General features: G+C 40.1%; 1 pseudogene; it reads right to left on the reverse strand.

Moving 5' to 3' along the window:
* Positions 1-1819: 1819 nt before the first annotated feature.
* Positions 1820-2644, reverse strand: LOC136153620 (sterol carrier protein 2 pseudogene; annotated as a pseudogene).
* Between the last annotated feature and the right edge of the window lie 3068 nt (positions 2645-5712).

Genomic DNA, 5712 nt, shown 5'->3' on the forward strand with positions numbered 1-5712 from the left:
TTCCGTAGTGGCTGTCAAAGCTATTTTTAAGTAGACATACCATAAAGCATGATTGTTGTTGAAAAGTGCATTTACAAACATTTATGTTACTCCTGTTTCTTTAATTTAGTTGTTCTTAATTCTGTTTAGATTCAATTCAGTTCAGTCACTAAGTTGTGTCCAACTCTTTGTGACCCATGGACCGCAGCACGCCAGGCCTCCCTGTCCATCACCAATTCCCGGAGGTTACTCAAACTCATGTCCAATGAGTCAGTGATGCCATCCAACTATCTCATCCTCTGTCATCCCCTTCTCCTCCTGCCTTCAATCTTTCCCAACATCAAGATCTTTTCAAATGAGTCAGTTCTTCACATTAGGTGGCCAAAGTATTGGAGTTTCATCATCAGTCCTTCCAATGAGTATTCAGGACTGAATTCCTAATTTAGGATGGACTGGTTGGATCTCCCTGCAGTCCAATGGACTCTCAAGAGTCTCCTCCAACACCACAGTTCAAAAGCATCAACTCTGGTGCTCAGCTTTCTTTATAGTCCAACTCTCACATCCATACATGACCACTGGAAAAACCATAGCTTTGACTAGACAGGCCTTTGTTGGCAAAGTAATGTCTCTGCTTTTTAATATGCTGTCTAGGTTGGTCATTACTTTTCTTCCAAGGAGCAAGCGTCTTTTAATTTCATGGCTGCAGTCACCATCTGTAGTGATTTTGGAGCCCAAGAAAGTAAAGTCTGTCTCTGTTTCCATTGTTTCCCCATCTATTTGTCATGAAGTGATGGGACCAGATACCATGATCTTAGTTTTCTAAATGTTGAATTTTAAGCCAACTTTTTCACTCTCCTCTTTCACTTTCATCAAGAGGGTCTTTAGTTCTTCTTTGCTTTCTGCCATAAGGGTGGTGTTATCTGCATATCTGAGGTTATTGATATTTCTCCCGGCAATCTTGCTTCCAGCTTGTACTTCCTCCAGCCCGGCGTTTCTCATGATGTACTCTGCATATAAGTTAAATAAGCAGCGTGACAAAATACAGCCTTGATGTACTCCTTTCCCAATTTGGAACCAGTCTGTTGTTCCATGTCCAGTTCTAACTTTGCTTCCTGACCTGCTTACAGGTTTCTCAGGAGGCAGGTCAGGTGGTCTGGTATTCCCATCTCTTTCAGAATTTTCCACAATTTGTTGTTATTCACACAGTCAAAGGCTTTGGCATAGTCAATAAAGCAGAAGTAGATGTTTTTTTCTGGAACTCTTTTTCTTTTTTTTTTTTTTTAGTGAGGAAGAGCTATTTTAATTTTGATATTAAATATTCTTCCAAAAACATTATTTTATCCCACATTTTACTGAGTTATTAGAAATGACATTAGCATTAGAAAAACTAGGAAGATAAATGTAGTTAAACTAACATATGAAAAAGGAAAATTATAATTAAGAATGTTATTAAATTAATACAAGATTATAATTTGAAAACTGTGCACCTCAAAGCAAACTCCATTCACTGAATTACTTTCAAAACAGCATTTTGTGACTCTTACACACTGATTTTTTCAAGAATAAATATCATTTAAAAATATTTTTATTTTAAAAAATAGGCCTGGGTTCAGTGGTAGATTTTTACTCCCAAGCTTTGATCACATTTCTTTGATTTGGGAAGAAAATGCCACTTTGATGGCGTGAAATTCAAATTTTTAAAGTTTATTTTTTTAAAAACAAAAATCCCAGTACAGAATTTTAAAAATTATCACTGGAAAATATATTAATGTCATTAAATGCACAACATTAGTTACTGGTCAGCTAATAATGGTATTTTGTTTCTTCCCTCATTTTCCCAAGGAAAACTTGAAATTTCAGCAGAATAATCTTCAAGTATACGTTATTAGCAAAATGAGAGCTTCTGTTTACATATGTTTTGTATTTTGCTATTTCTATCTTTATTCTAAAACTCAATTTTACCCCCAAACCATAATTACCACATTAACTCTGTAATGCACAGTTGTTTGCAACTCAGCAAAGCAGTAGCAAACCATCAGGTTCTATTCACCCAGTGCTTAGAAAAAACAGAATTGATCACACCCATTTAAAAACAAATCTCATGCTATTTCCCAATGTATAATTTCAATCTAAGTTCTGACAATGAAATATATGGATATATATCTATATATCTCATCTTGATCTTCAAAGGAGGCAAAGGGAGTTCACAACTTAGCTTTGCCAGGCTGAAGCTGGAGATTTTGTAATTTCATAGCCAGACCCATGTTGCCGTTGATTTTCAGTTTGCCTTGAAAGAAGGCCGTCTGAGGATTCATTTTACCAGTCATCAAAGTCAATAAGTCCGAGTCAGCCATTGTGATTGTGCAGTCAGCCTTCTTATCTGAGTTAGGCAGCACTGATCCTTTGCAGTTCTTCACGTCCACCACCCAGGTGGCTTCTTTACCCCCAGGGCCATCCTTCACCTTGAAGGCAAAAATACCACCAATTTTCTTCACAAACTGCTCTCCTTCATCTTCAAGCTTCTTCTCAATCTCCTTAAAGACAAGATTTGCCTTAAATCCATCAACAGCAGAGCTGGTTGGAGCAGCCTCAATTTGATGAGTTCTAAAAGAACTGGCAGCTTCAGGAAAGCCCATCTTGTACAGCTCCTCTGAGGAGTAACAACGACAGCTCCTCCGAGGCCTAAATTATTCTTTTGCTTTTTCGATGATCCAACGGATGTTGGCAATTTGATCTCTGGTTCCGCTGCCTTTTCTAAATCCAACTTGAACATCTGGAAGTTCTTGGTTTATGTACTGTTGAAGCCTGTCTTGGAGAATTTTGAGCATTACTTTGCTAATGTGTGAGATGAGTGCAATTGTGCGGTAGTTTGAGCCTTCTTTGGCATTGCCTTTCTTAGGGGTTGGAATGAAAACGGACCTTTTCCAGTCTTGTGGTCACTGCTGTGTTTTCCAAATTTGCTGGCATATTGAGTACAGCCCTGTTTAGATTAGTTGTGAAAATTTCTTGAGACATTGAACTGCCAACCATCATCTTAAATTACCTTTCTTGCTGACAAATTATGTAACCGAGATTACATCATTGATTTCTAACTCTGTGTCTTTGAGATGTTTTAATAAATCCTTCCACCATGGCTTCAGAATGTTTTTCTTTCCCTTTTGGTGCATAGTGCTGGGCAGAAGGCCTAAAAAATGTTCTTACCAGGGTCTGAATATCAGCTTCCAATTTGGCCAACTTCTGACCATAGAGCTACTTAGAAAAAACAAAGAACAACAAAAAAACCCACAGAAACTTCTTGAGTATATTGTCAGGAGATTTCAGCTGATCAAAGAGTAAATATTCTCAGCACGTTGAACAACCCCATGGGTACAAGGGAGGTTCTCAGCGAGGATGTAAATAACACTACCCTCTGGAGATCCAGAGCCACTCCCCACAATAACCAAAAGAAAGAAGGACTTACTTCCTCTGACAGCTGGCAAGTCAGTATTTCTTTCTGGCTATATGTGTAAGGTCCCCAACCTGACAGTTGGCCAAGCTAAGTTCTCAGGGCACAAAATGAGACAAACAAGAAGGCAGTAGCTATTCCTGGGAAGGAAAGGATCAATAGCCAATGTGTTTTCCTGCCCATGTGAATTTGGAAAGGAAAGGACAACAGGAAGTTTCCCCTTCCTCTCTCGCCCACGCTCCACAGATCCAGGAGAGCTGGCTTTGCTAAGAATTGTTACCCTTTGCCAGGCTTCTCCCAGTTTTCCCATAATGCCGTCTGCACGATTCCGAGCAAGTGGGGTTTTCCAGTGGGTCTCATCCTGGTCACTAGAAACTGTTGAGGAGGAAAAATAACTCTCTTGACCCTTCATAGTGAGTGCCTGGCTGAGACCCTTTTCTCTAGGGCACCTTGTAACTGGATAAGGTCATCGCAGGTGGTTAAAATTTCTCCACTGCAGCCACTGTAACTCAAGATTATCTTTGCTAAAATTAACTTCATTTTTTAAAATTTGTATTTCTTTATTTTAAATAATTTGGCTGTATCACAAGGCTTGCAGGATCTTCGTTCCCCTACCACGGATCAAACCCTGGTCCCCCTGAATTGGAAGCTGGGAATCTTAACCCCTGAGCCAGCAGGGAAGTCCAGTAAGGTTGATTTCAAGACAATATTTTATTAACCTGAGACCTCCTACCAGGCCCAGTCCAGTTTCTAGGTCAAACCCAGTCCGTCCTGATGGTGAGTTGCATGACAATGTGACTGTACATAGTGCCACTGAACTGTACAGTTAAATACGGTTAAAATAGTATGTTTTATATTATGTGACTTTTACCACAATTAAAAAAAATTACAGTCTCTCCTGGACCAGGTTTCCAGTTTCTTTTAATAAGCTGGACTCAGTCTGTCCCCAGACCCATTTCGGTTTCTAAGTCGGAACCAGTTTGTCCCTGGACCCGGTCCAGTTTCTAATTCGGACCCAGTTCTTTGCCGGACCCAGTTCACCATCGGACCTCATTCAGTTTCTAAGTCGGACCTGGTCTGCCCTGGCCCGGTTTTTAAGGTGGACACAGTCTGTCCCCGGACTCAGTTCGGTTTCTAAGTTGGATCCAGTCTGATTCTGAGCAGTTTCTGGGCCCAATCTGAGAAAAGAAACGCACAAAGTCTGAAGGTCCAGGCTCTGAGAGGGACTCACCCATCACCTCAGGAGGCAGCAAGCGGGCTGCCCGTCACGCAACTTCACAGATACCTCTGCCTGTTTGCTCACTGCTCCTGCGGACTCTTGGGTTTCTTTGGTTCCCTGTGCTGTCACCAGAACTGTTAAAAGGTAAACTGAGGCATATTAAAAGTTTGTAGAGTTTCTTTGCGCAAAATTCAGCTGGAATGGGGCAGGGCCATGTCAGAAGTGGTTAGGGACATTCCGTGGACAGGAGCTTGGGGAAAGACATAGAAAACAAAAGCAAAGTAAGGAAATTATTGATTGGCTATAACTTCAGGCCTAGTTGGCTATTTCTGAACGGTCATTCTTAGCATTTTGATCTTGTAACCTTGAGGCATTTACAAACTTAGATTTCAGTTTACTTAGGTGGGCCTCTAGGACATTAGCGCCACCTCCATCTAATGGCCTTGTTTAATTAACAGGATTCTATATTTAAACCTCTCACAAAATAGTCATTTATTGGGTCAACTTCCTATGTCAGCTTATTTTACTGAGTGTGTTTCTCTATGACTGCAGCTGTCCTTTCCCAGGTCTATGGGATTTTTAGCCTCAAATGTTAGAATCGATATTGTTGTTTTTATTTAGTGGCTAAGTTGTATCTGACTCTTTTGCAACCTTGTGGATTGTAGCCCACCAGGCTCCTTTGCCCATGAAATTTCCCAGGCAAGAGTACTGGAGTGGGTTACCATTTCCTTCTCCAGGGAATCTTCCTGACCCAGGGATTGAACCTATGTCTTCTGCATTGGTAGGTGGATTCTATACCACTGAGCTACTTTTGGGTTTAATAGTTTCTGTTTATCTTACAAAATTAAAAAAAATCAGCACAAGCATAGAACTTAAGGTATAAAGAAGGTGTTTTAGCTTTACTTTTAGACCTGGGTTGTTTAAGATATACACCAGGCCAGAATTGGTCTTTCATTAATTAATTCATTTATTCAATTTTTTGTGTAATATTACAGGAATACACATTTGAAGTATGTGCAATCCTTCCAGGGGTTTGTGATGGTGATAAAATTTATAACAACTAAAGGCA

Source organism: Muntiacus reevesi, chromosome X (genome assembly GCF_963930625.1).
Source record: "Muntiacus reevesi chromosome X, mMunRee1.1, whole genome shotgun sequence".
Taxonomy (NCBI): domain Eukaryota; kingdom Metazoa; phylum Chordata; class Mammalia; order Artiodactyla; family Cervidae; genus Muntiacus; species Muntiacus reevesi.